General features: G+C 38.6%; 1 long non-coding RNA gene across 1 annotated transcript; it reads right to left on the bottom strand.

The window, feature by feature from the left end:
* Positions 1-14,686: 14,686 nt before the first annotated feature.
* Positions 14,687-15,672, bottom strand: LOC147491029 (uncharacterized). Its single transcript, XR_015200185.1, has 4 exons — positions 15,621-15,672; positions 15,316-15,393; positions 15,194-15,244; positions 14,687-14,724 (listed from the first exon to the last, which is right to left on the bottom strand). It is a non-coding gene; the product is annotated as an uncharacterized LOC147491029 (long non-coding RNA).
* Positions 15,673-17,530: the final 1,858 nt, after the last annotated feature.

Raw genomic sequence — 17,530 nt, 5'->3', positions numbered from 1 at the left:
ATGGTTGAGGCATGTAGGTTGTGTTATCCCCGAGGAAAAATTGGGACGAGTATGGGTTGACATAGGAACATGTAATTGGGTTGATCTATGTGTCGCATACGGAGTAGGTAATGAGGTTGGTAGAATGGTAGGGTTAGGACTAACCATGGGAGGTAGTGTGATACCTGGTTGTTATGGTTGACCCAGACTTGGAGTTATTGCAAACTTTGACATAATCTTGAGAAACATCTTTTCCATCGCCTTCTCCATCAATTCCTCTTGACTGGTAGGGATTGACGATTCACCAGAATTACTTGTATGTGGACTTCGAATTTTCGCTGATAAAATTTGTCCCTCAACTGGAGGTGCTGGTGGAGAACTTCCTTGTGGCACATACATCTGTGATGAAGATATAGGTGGCAGCGACAACTCTTGAGAAGAACTGTCTGGTAGATTCTCCATTTGAATCAGCGAGTTAATGGTTGCACGAGATAACCTTAACCCTGGTCTTTTATTCCAACTAGCTTCTGGATAAGCCTTCTTTTTTCCTATCTTAACTGAAACACCTCAAAGAAAATGTAAGTCTGACTCTCTCTTGCTCTCCCCAGCAGAGTCGCCAAAAACCTGTACGCACAAAAATGTGTACCTAGGTCTATGCAATTGATTTTAGAGTCGCCACTAACTTTATTAAGGAAAAGTTAAGTAAAACCTATGTGAAGGACTAGCCTTCGAAACTAGATGATTATTGGGTTCGGGAGTCAAGGTACGATGTGGGAAGGTGTTAGGCACCCACAATCGCCTGGTAAAAACCAGCCTTACTTCTATTGAGGTGCAACGTGTTAAGATAAGCAAACGAAGAAAGCTTGAAAAATTAATCTATCAAGTTGGATGATCCTCACTAAATTATTAAAAAACTAATAACTATATGCTATAAAAAAATAACCTAATATGCAATGCTAAAGGAAATAAAAGAAAAAAGAAAGATGTCATCACCTTGTTCGGAATGTTGCCTCATACTTTATTGTAGATTGATTGATTGATGATAAACTTGATCTTGAATTGACAACTGTGATTTTTGGATTGAAACAGGTGATTTGAGGAAAAAAACAACTTTTGGTGAAAAGAAGTTTCTACTCAAGATCGACGAGAAGAAAAAAAAGGCTAAAATGAAGAACTAGAAAGAAAAAATGAAGAACACTGAAGAAAAGAAGGTTATTAGCTCTGAATAACTAGGTCCAGATTATTAACTCCGAATTCCTAGCTCTAGCTTGCTCTAGATTGTTTTTTGTGGGTGAATGAGACCCATATTTATAGCTTTTTGGGATGGATTTCAAATATGGTAATGAGTTTGATCCAATGGCTGAGTGTTGATGAAGAAAAATCCAATGGCTTGATATCTTTTTGGTTGCACCTCCTAAATCTGGCCCTTGATTCAAGAGGTGGGATAAGGGGTGTGATCTTGGCCCTTGGTTTTTGGATATTTCAGATGGATTAGGGCAAACAAACAAGCCCTACACGTCCTTAATGAGCCCATAATCCAGGGTTTCCAAACTTGGCTCCAAAATGGCATATTCTCTAGAATATTCTTGATTTTAGGGATCAAATCAAATCAAACAAAAAAGGAAAGTTCTCTAGGTTTTTGGAGGCTTGAAAATGGGCTATAAACCCTAATTAAAAGGTCCAACTCGAGCTGGATCCACAGCCCACGAGCACAAGTCCAAAATCCACAAAAAAGCCCATTTTGACCATATTTTCAATGCTGCAAATTCCCTTTGACCGGGTCAAAATTAGGCAAACTCTTCTTCACAAAAATTGTTAATTAATCCATTAGGAAGGCCCATGAACTCTTAAAAAATACCCTTGGGTCGAAATCTTACTCCAAAAAAATGTTGCACTCAACAAAGTCGCGATAATGGCAAAAAGGGATAGGGGCAAGATTAGGGTTTTCGAAATCCAAAAGTAACCTAGGCAAGCTTGTACTCATTTCGAAGGATTTGTCAAGGAGAATTCAAATATGAAATAATCTCACCCAAAGAAAGAGTGGAAAAAATGAGATTTGGGCTCCAAAGGGTTACAGGGGCATTTTGGTAATTTTTAGCTCAAAACTCAGAAAGCAACGAAACTTCAGCCATAGCTAGAACATGATGAGGAGAGTCTAAAGACGCTAAGAGAAGATGAGAAGAAAGAAGTTTGATATAGAAATGAAGACTCTATAAAGCAAGTCACCTTATATGATCATATTTAATTCAAGGCAAAATCGTGAATGAATTATGCCTGGGGTGCAAAAATGGGGTGTCTACAGCATGATAGACCACAAATGGAGGGTCAACATGCAGTTTATTGCCAAGATGCTGATTTCAGCTACCACACATTAGTAGTTCAACGTCTTTGGAGGGTCTCTTTGCAAATAGTAGTTCCAACCTTTAAGCTCTCTAGTTGACTAAGGCATGCTCCACATAACATGTATATTGACGGTAGTAGCTTTGTATAAGGTGACTCACTTACATAGGACCACGAAAAGAGTGATGGGATTCCAACCTTCCGTCTATATTCTCTAGATGTTCGCCCTATATACGGAAGAACCGATCTCCATAGTTGGCTCTCCTATTCATTGACAATTTGTAGTATCTAATTTTGCCTACCTTGACACAAAAGAAAAAAAAAATGCCGATCTAAAATTGGTTTTCACTTTGCTTGATCCAAATAGTCGGCAAGAAGATTTTTGTCTTAATTGATTTTTCAATTTTGACACTCCAACCAATTTTACTTCAAAAAAGTTTATTCAACTTAATTGGTCGGCAAGCAAAAAGAATATTGATTAGATCTCATTTTTTTTATTCGATTATCTTATATTGAGTAGATCGAGAATCTAATATCGAAAGCATATCAATCATTTTGAGTAGCTTAATGATAGAGATGAAACTTCAAGAACTACGAAATTGACATATAACAAGGAGTGTTTGACCTCATAATGGAACTCGCACAGTCGATAGTAGCCCAAACCTTAGGGCTCATCGACATGCTGATATGTCCATATGATGATGTCGATAACTCTCTATTTGTTGCCTCACTAAAGAAGGGATCAACATATAACAAGGAGTGTTTGACCTCATAATGGAACTCGCACAGCCGATAGTAGCCCAAACCTTAGGGTTGATCGACATGCTGATATGTCTATATGATGATGTCGATAACTTTCTATTTGTTGCCTCATTAAAGAAGGGATCGACATATAACAAGGAGTGCTTGACCTCATAATGGAACTCACAAAGTCGATAGTAGCCCAAACCTTAGGACTCATCGACATGCTGATATGTCCATATGATGATGTCGATAACTTTCTATTTGTTGCCTCACTGAAGAATGGATCAGCCATACGACAATAAGTGCTTTACCAACTGCTGATACTTACAATCATTCTGCCTTAAAGTCATATTGATTCACTAAAAAAAAAAAAAAAAAAAAAAAAAAAAAAAAAAAAAATCTTGCAATAACGACTATCACTTTGTCATCAAATAAAAGACATTCCATTCATACATGGGGCGTCTCAAATATCTTTTACATTAATAATTCATTTGTTATTCATATATACATGCATACATTTAAATTAGCATTCATAACATTTCATTATATTCATACATATTAATCATTAAATTATTATGTTATCATTACACTTTTGGGGCGGCGACATCCCAATTTCATTACGTTATTATTACACTATGGGGGTGGTGACACTCCAAATTTCATTACGTTATCATTACACTATGGGGGCGGTGACACCCCAAATTTCATTACGTTATCATTACACTAAGGGGCGGCGATACCCCAAATTTCATTACGTTATCATTACACTATGGGGGCGGCGACACCCCAAATTTTATTACGTTATCATTACACTTTGGGGGCGGCGACACCCCAAATTTCATTAACTTATCATTACACTGTGGGGGCGGCGACACCCCAAATTTCATTACATTATCATTACACTGTGGGGGCGGCGACACCCTAAATTTCATTACGTTATCATTACACTGTGGGGGCGGCGGCACGTTATCATTACACTGTGGGAGCGGCGACACCCCAAATTTCATTACGTTATCATTACACTGTGGGGGCGGCGACACCCCAAATTTCATTACGTTATCATTACATTATGGGGCGGCGACGCCCCAAATTTCATTACGTTATCATTATATTATGGGGGCGGCGACACCTTAGATTTAATTACGTTATCAATACATTAATATATCATACTAGCCGGCCTATCAATACAATTACATGCCCAATCAAATTACTTGCCGATCAAATAATTTGCCAACTATTCACTATTGACCGATGAATTCAATTTTGGTAACTTAACTTCCTATTCCAATTGGTAGCCAGAAAATTTTAGCCGATCAATAATACACAACTGATCAATTTGATTACTTGCCAATCAAATTCAAATCCAACAAATCAAATTCATCTTGCCTATCAAATCAAATAACTTATCAAGTTACCGATCTGTGCAAAGTTCGAACTTATAATTGAACTTGCCAATCAATTTGAATAATTCTGCTCACCCAAACCGATCAAACCAATTTTTTTTTCAAGTTGTCAATCAATGCACCCAAAACCATTTTTAAAAAATAATTGTCTATCAAACAATCAAATTGTCGATATAAAACCCAAGTTATGTTTTTTTTTATAACTGATCTCCACCGAATGTGAACAGTCTAGCCTTTTGCCGATCCTATTTGCCTAGTTTGCCAATCCTCCATTCAACTTACCGATCAATACAAATTCTCGATCAATCGCCAATATGCCTATCTACTTTAAATAACCGATCAATGAATACAATTCAAAACCGATCAGTTTTTCTAAATTGAACTAAAACAAAAATTTAATCATTTCGATTTACCGACCCGACCGAAATTAGTAGGCCAATCTAAATTGAAACAATTTCCAAAGTAAATCAAGCCTATCAAGTTTGTCCCAGAAGACTCGTCTTCGAATATCCATTTCTTAGAAAGCTAATCTTCATGTATAACTATCTTAAGCCGATACCCATGCTGGGAATTCTCAAACCGACCTATTGAAATCTTTAGAATGGTAGCTCAATTAATATTTGGATGGCCGCCATCTCCTGTTCTTTCCTTTTTTGCTCCATTACCAAATCCCAAATACAAATACCCACTTCAAATGCCGACCCATCCCATCTTTTAAAACCTTTCGCTTTAGTTACCATTTCGCTTTAGTCACCAACCCTTTCTGATATATTATTTACCATACTGCCAATCTGCCATACACTAAAAGTAATTGCTAAAGGTGCTGATTCTTTTGTTTTAAATTACATTATCCACAAATTACGAAACTGCCGACCTATTTAAGCTGGTTTGAATTGCAAAAAGCTATTTTTTTGAATCTACCGCTGGTTTTGAATCTGCTATTTTTTTGAACTCCAGTTTGAATTATGGGATCGAATTGCCACTGGTACTGCCGATCCTTTCGAATTAAATTGTTGCTGTTACGGCTGATTAGTTTAAATGGCCGCTGTCGATCCCTTCGAATCGAATTGCCGCTGGTACTGCCGATCCTTTCGAATTTAATTGTCGTTGTTACGGCTGATTAGTTTAAATTGCCGCTACCGATCCTTGAATTGAATTGCCATCGGTAACGCGCCAATCCTTTTTCGAATTGAATTGTCGCTGGTACTGCCGATCACTTTAAATTGCCGCTGCCGATCCCTTCGATTGAATTTCCGCTGTTAAGGCCGATTCCTTCGAATTGAATTGAAATGCCGCTGGATGTGTGATTTCTAGAATGCCCCTGATCCAAATGATATTTAGGAAGAATTGAATTGCCGCTGATCAATATTTAGGAAGAAAGTTTGAATTCGAATCGAATTAAAATGCCGATGATCAATATTTAGGAAGAAAATTTGCTGCTGGTTGTAGTAAAATTGAATTGCCGCTACTTGATTTGCCGTTGGCTATAGTAAACTTGAATTGCCGCTACTTGATTTGCCGCTGGCTGTAGTAAACTTGAATTCCCGCTACTTGATTTGCTGCTGGCTGTAGTAAACTTGAATTCCCGCTACTTGATTTGCCGCTGGCTGTAGTAAACTTGAATTGCTGCTGTGTTTTCTTAAAAAGTAGTTGAATTGATTGAATATTGTGTGACAATTCTGACATGATGTTCGCCTCCTCTGAGCTTAAAAACAGAAGAAATTCCTCAAATTGTAAACGATTTTTGAATTGTTGCTAGGAATGCTATAGAAGTTGGTTTTGATGGGGTTGAGATCCATGGGGCACAAGGCTACCTAATTGATAAGTTCATGAAAGATCAAGTCAATGACCGAACAGATGAATACGGTGGCACTCTTGAAAATCGGTGTCGGTTCCCTCTAGAAATTGTGGAAGCAGTAGTCAATGAGATTGGAGCTGATAGAGTTGGAATAAGGTTCTCCCCTTTCGCTAGTTATATGGAGTCGGGTGACTCAGATCCATAAAATGGGCTCCATTGATCGAAGCACCATTGTCAAGTAGCCAGTTAATAGCACGTTCCGCGATCCTCTCCCTTGCGTGCTGCTTTACTTAGTTTGTCCCCAAGTCTAAGCACATCAAACAGAATTGTGTGACCAGATTCAGCTGCAACATCATAAGCTGCCTTATTACAAATTTCTTTGTTCACCACCTTCCGTAGTAATAGCTTCACCAAGTCCTTATCGCCTAAGCCGGCCGCTAGATGCAGCGGTGTGTCACCATTAGTATTGCTAATATTGGCTCTTGCACCGCTAGCCGCCACTTTTGCGATCTAGATGATGCTCTTTTCTCGCGAATGTCGCGGTATTTGTGCCCATCCTATGTGAGAGCATCTGGCTCAGCTCCCTTAAACTGCCGCACAATCACTTGCCGATCCCTTTGCCGATCTATTTTAATTACCGATCCTCTTTACCAATTCAAAACCGATAAACCTGTCCAAAAATCAAGGTGCTCAATAATCCAATTGCCAATCACTCGATTGCCGCCCAAACAAATGTCGATCAGTTGAATGGGTAGAAATCTTTTGGTTTTTGCCGATCCTTTGATAAGAGAAACCGATGCTTTCCAAATTACATTCCTTGCAGCTACTATTGCTGATCAATTTCTTTAACCGATTAGTTTTTCAAAAAAGAAAGTTGCCTATCTATTAGTTAGCCGATCAATCTGTTTTGAAACTCCACCAATACACCATTAATTTTGTAGAAGAGAGAACTGATTCCAACATCACTCAGTGCAACTGCAAGTTTTACACCTTAATCACAAAGTCCCCCCAATTTTCGCAAAACTTCTAGCTACTCCAAATATAACTGCCTTCGTTAAGAGCCCTTGGTCAAAGCTACAAGCAAGAACAACAGCTCCACCAACAACCGAAAGCTTAGGTATATTTCTCCCCAGTTATTTCTCATTTGATGTAGAAGATTCACCCTCTGATGAACCACTTGCGCTTTCCAAGGATCTCAAGTAGTCTGCATTTATCTTGATGTTGATCCGAGCTCTGAAGGCACATCTAAAGAGGAAAGCTTCTGATGCTCTACGCTTTTGATATCCTTTCTCTCTCCAAGTATTCCACTTTTGAATCTCGAAGTCAATATATGCCTGTGAGCCTGTCCACTCTTATTCTTTTCTTTTTTGCTGATCCAATTGGGTAGACAATCTAAACTTTTCTAGGCCCATTATCAAACAAAGCCCAATTCCAATGTCTCCCATATTTACCAAAATACCATCATTTATCGAACAAATTTGATTTTTTATACCGATTTCATGTCAAACTCTTCAAGAAATTTTCTGACCACTTTTATTTTCCCACGAATACAATCATTATTACTTCTTTGCCACACGGGCCTTGCCCATGTAACAAAGAGAGGGCGATGTTCCAGCCCGCACAAATGTGGCCCAATAAAAACCCAATTCAATACAAGCCCATGCTCAGAGCTAATCTATAAAAAAGCCCATGCTCAGAGCTTAGCTATAAAAAAGCTCATGCTCAGAGCTTATCTACAAAAAAGCCCACGCTCAGAGCTTATCTGCAAAAAAGCCCACGCTCAGAGCCCATGCTCAGAGCTTATCTACTATAAAGCCCACGCTCAAAGCCCATGCTCAAAGCTTACATACCTACACGTAAAATCAATATCAATTGCAAGACATGTTTTATGAGTCAAACAACTTCCACCAACTTCATCCCAATTACAGTTCTCCGCCGGTTCTCCAACTTCATCCCACGATTGTACGGATCTCCCGCGGTTCTCAACTTCATCCCACGAGGCGGCTCTCCCGCCCGATTCTCAACTTCATTCCACGGTGGCGGTTGTCCCGCTAGTTCTCCAACTTCATCCCACGAGCCGACAGTTGTCCCGCCAGTTCTCCAACTTCATCCCACGAGCTGACAGTTGTCCCGCCAGTTCTCTAACTTCATCCCACGAGCTGCAGTTGTCCCGCCAGCTCTCCAACTTCATCCCATGATTGGACAGTTCTCCCGCCAGTTCTTCAACTTCATCCCACGATTGGAATATTGGAGAACGAGGAAGTAACTATCACCAATCCTACCTATAAAATCCAACCTTCGTCATTTTTCCAGAACTACGCATCGAGACTTGATCCCAAACAATACATTTGGGTACGTAGGCAACTTCAAAACCGAAGTCCAGTCTCATCTTTTCCCAACCACCATCTCCAAAAAAAAAACATTACTTCCGACCCTCAACTGGTATGTTTTAGCAAATCTTGCTGAAACAGTCCCAATAGCATATTTCTGAGTACCAACATCCTCTATTATGTATTTCTTGTTCAAACTCTCTCATATATCATGTGCATTCTTATTTGAACAATAAATATCAAAAATTTCATTGGACAAGGTACTCAAAATAGCATGACGACATACCTTATTCCCATTGAGCCAAGCAGCTTGATTTCTTTCGAAATCATTAGAACCCTCCATGGGTGCTGTATCAGTGAGATACTTTGCATAGTTGAGTACATCTAGGGCTGTGAACACCCTTTCTCTCCATCGCTTGAAGTGTGAACCATTAAAGGATTCAATCTTTGACACATTGGGTAAGTTGCGAGCATTCAGTAGAGGTGCAACATCTCTCATAGACGAAGTAACTTCCATGACTCCAGAATTGGTTTTTTTGATCGGTGTGGTGTCAACAGGTGTAGACATTATCTTGATCTTTCCTTAAGATTGTTGTAATCAGTTAAAAGAAAACAATAGAAGACAAGGACAGAATAACAGGTAATAACTAAGGCGCAGATTAGGCTGTCCTTAAGGAAAGATTTTGCCCCTTCCAATGGTGCAGAAAGGCAACAGTGGCATCTTCCTCACAGGATTCAATGGTTAACAGCAGCCTAACTTTGCACTAGAACAGATTACTCTCTAGAACAGCAATATAACTCTCTCTGGCAGCTGACAGTAAGAATAGAAGAAGAAGAATAAGACAAGTACTGGTTTCTGTATAGGGTGGATAGAAGGTTGTCGATTTATGTAATCTCTATGCGTCTGGGCTGTAAAGGATTTGCTGGTGTACTCAAGTTCTAGCTCCTATCTCTCTCTACGTCTGTGATCTATCCCTCTATGGACGCAAAACAAGTTTAGACAATTGGTAAGCAGTCTAGACAATAAGCCCAAGCCCAAACCTGACGCGACTCGGCTCAGTTCGGTGCGGGGCGCGCGTGTGTGGCTTTGGGTGAGTCCTCCCTCCTAACACAAAAGCCTTTGTACCCTAAGGGCACGCCCTTATGATGGAGGAATTTCTCATATACCTCACTTGCTAGTGGTGGTTCACCAATGTGGGACTAAACACAATGCACTAAAGTGGAGAGAACACACATAGTTCATCTCCTCCACTTTGCACACACACACAAGTATTTTGAAATACTCTTGGAGATTCCAACAGCTTATACCAAGACCACAACCAGGTCTTGTAACGCTCAAAGATGGAAAGGCAGACGTTATAACAATTATGTAACAACAACCATGCACTTTATTGCATCCGCATTAAGGCTCATTCAAGACCACATTAAGTGGAGGGGCTATAAAATCAGGAGGAGATATCATCTAAAGAGGACCGGCTCCACTCTCGAAGAGCATGACTTCTTCTCCACGATCAATCCATTTTCCTATTCAAAGGACCAATCAAAAGGAACTACGTCAGATTTGATTCCAGTTCACCGGAGAACTGGATACGTAGGCAACTCGCATCTATCACGAGCTTAGTCAAATCCACAACTCAATCTCGTTATCCTAAGTTGTAAGACTAATTACGAAATCTAATCTTTACATTGGCGCTGGCTGTGGATCAAAATACTTGAAAATTCATCCACTCAACTCTCTCAACCTCTCTAAAATTTTCAATTTTCAAGATCACCAAGTGTAGTAATCGAAGGGAAAAGCTGCCGAAGTCATAGATTGGCAAGTAACAATTGGAGAAAAACAAACTGCAGAATTGATGAATGACAGTTTAAATCTAGCAACCAGGTCGCTACATTCCAATCAGATAATTACTCCTTTCAAAACTCCATTACTGCTATTTTTGGAATCATTTGTTTCTGGTCTGACAAAATTTATGTTGCCAACAAGCTGCATCAATCTTAATTTGATCAATCTTAATTGGTCGTACATATTCCATTAGTGTCTGGTTCTGTGCACGCCCCTAAATTTTTCATTAAATTTCTTGGGGAGGCATTAGCTAATTTCTTACCGACCTCTCTCAACTTCAAAATACTTGGCTTGAATGGCATGCACATGATCAGTGGCCTATGCTACGCAAAGCACTAGTGTCTAGAAATTTGTCTTTTACAACTATTAATCTTGAACGTTAGATCTGAGTATATTCTTTCACTTTTGCAATTATTTCTTGTTAATTGCATCATAGCTACCATTACTTATGATGAAGATTGACTGAAACTATTGCCATCAAGTCTCAGTCTATTAACTGTTGGTTTTCGTTACATGCAACTCACAAAGTGCACATGCGTTGTCAACTTGTTGCTTGTTATGCGTTGCCCTTTTAATGATTTGTAATAATAATGAACGAGCTATCAATGTTTACGTCAAGGCTCAACCTGGTTTACTTGCATAAGCGACCATACTTTTGTTTTACCATATTCATGGCATAATGTTCAGAGCATGCCTTACAATTTGTTTCATATATACATTTGCATATATGCATTCAGTGACATGTACGTAGACCAACAACAACCTACATAATGCAATTCAATGGATGATTCCAGTTCGCATGCATATCTACTTAGACTAGATTAACAAGCAGGTAGGACAATACATGTGCAGCATCGGTCTCTCTTCTCTTTTCAAGCTGGCGACACGACGCGAGCTCAGATGTACTTAAGCAGCTGCTAAAATTTCCTCCTTGACAAGTCGCTTACACTGTCAAGTGAAGACTACCGCCACACATGCAAAGCTCAGTGCAGCAACTTCTCATTTATTGGCCTAAAAGATTCGGTGACGAAGATAATGAATTCCACTATAAGAATATATTCATTTAGTGTTTACTGCTTATATTATCTTGACTAATTTATGCTCCAGATGAAGCTTGATTACTGACGGACTCTTGTAGTCATGTATGAGTTTCAAATCCCAAATACCTTGCAGGCTATCAAACACCACAGCATGCAATTCAGTATTGCTAGTGATGAACAAACCCGCAAGCACTTGGTCCATTTATAAAGAGATTTACCAACCTACACATTACCGAGCTTGCACGTACACTCTGAAGAGACAATGGCTAGCTACATCCATCTATATCAATGGACACTGCCTTTGTTCTTGCACTACTACAGAATGACACTTATACCACTGTTTTTAAGTGTGGTATAAATATATTTACCACTGTTATACAACCGTGACAATAGGTGGTGTGGTATATAATAATAGCAAAACTGTGGTATATATGTTTAACGGATACCACGGTTTTTCAAAGAACCGTGGTTTGTAATGCCCATTATATACCACGGTTGTCAACATAACCGTGGCATATAAACTATTGAAACCGTGGTATATAGTTATACTAAACACTACGGTTTATGCCAAACCGTGGTATATATATATATATATATATATATATATACGGGCCGGCTACGTCGACATACTATTCTAACATACTATCTTGACATACCCAGCCGACCCTCAGATCAAACAAAATCTAATAGCTAAATCTATTTTTAGAAAATCAAGCAAATAATTTTTTTTAAAAATAAGGGCAAAAATGGCATTTTGTTTCGGAAAAGGAGAAGCTTTCTTCTTCTTGGTAGCTTTTAAGCTTTTACACCCAAAAGAAATACGAAAGAGAAGAACGAATCGCCCGTCTCTCTCTTCCTATATTAAACTTTCTATGGTTGTTTTTGTTGGAACCCTCGTTTCACCTATGATAGGAGGTGGAGTTGAATAATAAGGTAGCAGCGAGTGCATATCCATCTGCGTATATTTAAATTGTTCTGTTGCCTTTTTCTATATCTATGACGGTTGTTTTGACTACCGAATGTATATTGTTATTACCTCAATACTTCTTTGTTAACCATATGACTGGTTTGTGCCTCTGATAAAATAAAATGTAGATATCAGTCTTACCTAGGAGTGCATCTTTTTAGTGTTTGTAACTGCGTACAATGCTCTCTTTGGGATATTTTTTCTGTAGTGGGCAACTCGCTGAGGAGGTTTAATTGTTTCCGTGTGTTTTGTTTAACGTGTGTAGTTGTTATTTGCAAACTCATGCTCTGCTTTTTACTAGGCCATTCTTCCCTTTGTCGTTTCTTTGGAGACTTGTTCCTAGCTTTATTAGCAGGTGTAGTGTTTACAGACAGTAACAACAACATTCTTTCTAGCACATGAGCTTGGAGTTGTGACGAAATATGAAGCAAAATACTGGGCTATTCTACTTGCAGTGGAGAGTGTTGTGCAGAGAAATTGGAGATTGATTCAGATTGAAAGTGACTCGTTAGCAGTGGTTCAAAACCTAAATGGAGCATGGTGGCCGGATCAGAGCAATATGGATAAGAGCAACCTCTATGCTAAGCAGCTGGAGACCCACGCGTACAATGTTGGATTCAAAGAGCACGAGTGTGGAAGCTGCTACAAATTTTGTTCCTAAATGGCCTACCAAAACAGCATCAGCACAGCTAGCAAACTGCGGTTTGGTTGTAATCCCACTTCTTGGTGCTTTCGTTAATCTAAAGACGCTTAATTTATCCGGAAATGCCATAGTGAGGATAACTTGTGCTCTTCCTCGAGGTCTTCATGTGTTAAATTTGGCCAAAAATCGTATATCTGCTATTGAAGGGCTTCGTGAACTATCACATCTTCGTGTGCTGGACGTGAGCTACAACAAGATATCACAAATCAGTCGTGGATGAGTAGCTTCGTGTTCATCTGTAAAGAAACTATATCTTGCTGGTAATAGGATAAGTGGGGTGGATGGGCTTCATCGACTTCATAAACTCAACGTTCTGGACTTACGATTCAACAAAATCTCTCAACAAAAAAATGTCTCGGCCAACTTGCACCAAACTACAAATCATTACAAGCCATTTATTTGGAAGGCAACCCAGCACAGAGGAACGTGGGAGATCTGAATTGCAAAAATATTTACGAAGCATTTTGCCTAGCCTTGTTTACTTCAGCAAGGAAACCATCACAGCAAACATTGATTGATAAAAATTGGGAAACCCACAAGTCCCCCCCACCCCCCACACATTTTTTTTTCTTTTAGTATTTTCGCCTGATCGAGAAAATGGGTTTCTATTTTGCAATGAATGAAAGAAAAAGGCGTTACTTTTGGCAAAAAAATATAAAATGACATTTTCGCCCCCGTGTTATTTGTAGCTCATTTTCTTTTATTTGCTTGGTTTTCTAGAAATAGATCTGGCCATTAGATTTTGTTTGATCTGAGGGTTGGCTGGGTATGTCAAGATAGTATGTTAGAATAGTATGTCGACGTAGCCGGCCCGAGATATATATATATATATATATATATATATATATATATATATATAATAATGGTAGTAAGAATAGATCTTCCACTTAAAACCGAACACCAGATAACAAAATTTACGACCGCCTACATACAACATTTCCATCTTCCCAACAAATTCCAAAATGTACAATAAACTATCAAACATTGCAAAAAAAAGATAATAATAATAAAAAAACTTCCATTAATTTTTTTGAGTGCACTAAGAAAACAAACTTCAAATTCCTTTTCATAAATTAAAAGGTAAGACTCATAAATTAAACTGGAGGGTCCGAACATAGCTAAAACTCATCCTCATTCGCCCGAATGAAGCACCCCATTTTCCCTGGATGAACCGAATAATATCGAGTCGAACACCGTCAAGTTCATCTTGCGTGTATGTCTCCTTGAGGTTCTAAATTTGTTATCTGGATGAGTCAAAGCACAACATGTGGAGTTACTATATAAGAATAAGGCGAAGTCATTGAGCCAAATAAAGTGTTTGTCAAAACTTTGAATACCTTATTTTCAAATGATCCAGGTTGAACAAGCTTCTACTATTTCCCTCATAAACTTCATTGTATAATACCCACACTCGTGCCACCTAGTTGATATGGGCCCTAACACATAGACTCACAACATATGTAAACATATACTTTTCAAAGAAAAAAGACAATAATGTGTAGGATTTGTTTACCTTGATCTTGTCCCACTTCAGCTGAACTCATTTCCCATCAACCCTTTGCAATGTGAAGACCGCACTTCACAATTAGATAAATGCAAAACATTTAATTCACAAGGTTTAGAGACAACCAATAGAAACTAAGTTACGTTCTATTAAAGCGAAACATGATTCACTCCCACATAGTTTGTACATACAGTTTTCACCTCACACATGGTCGCCAAGAGGTTTGAGAATAGATGCATTGAAAGAGAATCGAAGAAACTAGAAAGATTAAAGCAAAACACCACCAGGTAATAGGGGTAAACAAGTAGGTCCCTCATCAGACGAGTTACTCCATCCATAAATTAACATTTTTTTATGGTAAGGGTGATCAATGATAATCATCAACTTGACACATTATGAAACAAAAAGGAATAAGGTGGTTCGCAGTATCTTCAAAACCAAATTAATATGAATGGAAAACCAGGAAAAAAAAAATATCAATCATTTACTTCCTAAGTTGCACTACAATAAAAAAAAAGTAATATCAGATAGGGTGTCCTTACCGGAGAGTTGATGTAACTTGCCCCTTGCCCAAAAGATCCCTGATGAGTGAGCTGTGAAATTCAATTACCCGTATTTACAACAACTCTTTAAATCCCAAAAGACCATTGAAAAGTAATAATACCTGGGAACTTTGACTCGATTGAACTCCAGCAGCCTCTTTTCTACCATGACCACCCTTCACAGATCCTTTGCTATCACCCTGTCGAAATTGTAATTCCTCAGATAAATTAAATATCGTGTAGAAAATTAAGCTACAATTGACAAGTCACGAGAATGGATCAAGCTACTTTGTAGTGTCCTCTCCATTTTCAAGTAGAGAGAACGAGAGAGATAGAGGGGAGGGGGAGGGGAAACGTGACTCCTATAGGCAAAGCAAACTATCCAAACTATAGAAAAATATCTGGAAAGACAAGGACTTGTGCTTACTGCACGTAAAGCTTTGGCCCTTAGTATAGGAGAGTTTTCCCTTAAACTTGCCTCGCAAAAAATAAATAAACAAACAAATAATATAATATAAGCAATTGTTTGATCTCAAAAAATAAGAGAGTCTTCGCGATCGTATCATATTTACGAAGCACAAAAAGAATTTTATCAAATCCTCTTGAAAATGAATTATCTTGCCCCAATGCTAAAAAGAAATCTTTTTGGCAGAATTCCTTGTAATCAATGAAGAAACGCTTCCAATGTCCCGGATAAGTGCTTTTGACTTGACCTAGCAAGGTAGTAAATAAACTTCTCTTGGGATTTTGGGTCATCTTTGTACCATAGGCAAAGATAAAACCTACACGCAAGTCGAAGCATCAAGAAAAGACGGACACAAAACCTTATCAAAAAGATGTTCCAAATTACTTTTATGGACCAACTAACAAAAGATGTGCATCATCGGTAGATGTAGCATCCCCGCAAGTAATTTAGAAACATTTGTTGAATGACTTCGACTTTAGCAAACAGATTCTAAAGCTTCGAATTGCTATCCGACACGGTGTGATTCTTTTCCTCCAAATTTTCGCGCAACTTGCGATGATTGCAGAACAATCACCGCTTCTTTACAGAGGCAAACCGGCAAAATGAGCCACGTGTAGGAACATCATGCTCTGCAACTTCCATACAATCTGTATGGAAAGCTCTCTGACAACCATGGCAAATATATAAAATTTTGCCACCCCTTGCATCAAACTTCTTCCACAGGTTCACCTCTCATGTAACTAGCCGGAATCGATGCACAAAATACGGTAGCGAACGTGTTACGCCTCTATCTACTAATTATTTTATTCCTTCCTTTCCTTTCTCACTTGCGGATCTTCATTTATGAACAAAATCACAGAGAGTTTTCCACTATTAGTCTTTGGCGTGCTGAACTGAGCCAGGCGTCTCATGATGATGATTACATTCTCTTAAGTCTCCTTCATTATTATAAATGATAAATCATATTATTTGTTATGGCACCAATTTATTTGACTCCCATACTGCTTTGGCTCCCATCCCCATACAGATTAGGCTCCCATCCCAGATCCGTAGTTAGTATCTCTTATTATATTCCTTAGCGTACATATGTACCTTTCGTAGTCTGTATAACTAATACGATTCCTTATCGTACAGTAGTACTATACGAGCTACAGAGAAGTATATCACTAATACTATTCCCTAACTACCATATGTACTAAAACTGCTGCACATAAAAGAGCTGTTCTTTTTGTACTAGCGAGAACTCTCTATTGGGATATGGAGATATTTCTTCGTCAGTGTCGGCCCAAGACTTTTTATAAAGTTTAGCCAGCCATACTTGTTGGCTTTTGCCTCGGAAAAGGCAGTGAAATCAATCACTTTCCAACCTGAACTGCACGCCCAACTACAGGAGCGGAAAACACAACGAAATGAGTCAAAGCCCTGGCTGATGTTTCATACTTTGGAGCTTTTGAGTGCAAACGTATGAATGCCCTAGCCAATATCAATCATCTTTGGCACTATAGCCCTAGCCTATTATCAATCATCACAAAACAGATTTTATTTTATATTTTTTAACGAATTTGTCAGTTGCATCTCCATATAATACTCATTTTAACTAACTGGACCCAATGCACCGTACAACTAATTGCTAAGCTAAAAAAAATTGATCAACATTCAAGCTGTTAACTACCAGTCTACTCTGCATACTTGCAATTTCTATCAAATATTGCTTATTAAACCCAGGGCCCAAGAGCCCAATCTGATCCAAAATCCAACAATTAATCCAACTGACGACATTGGCATCAAATGTAGCATTGTGATTAAAAAATTGATACAAAATAAGATAAAATGGTGGAATATGGAATATTAAAGTGGATATCAGTAGCATC

The sequence above is a fragment of the Coptis chinensis genome, chromosome 6 (assembly GCF_015680905.1).
Source record: "Coptis chinensis isolate HL-2020 chromosome 6, ASM1568090v1, whole genome shotgun sequence".
In the NCBI taxonomy this organism is placed as follows: Eukaryota; Viridiplantae; Streptophyta; class Magnoliopsida; order Ranunculales; family Ranunculaceae; genus Coptis; species Coptis chinensis.
The sequence above is the reverse complement of the archived record's forward strand: the minus strand, read 5'-3'. Positions and strand labels throughout refer to the sequence as shown.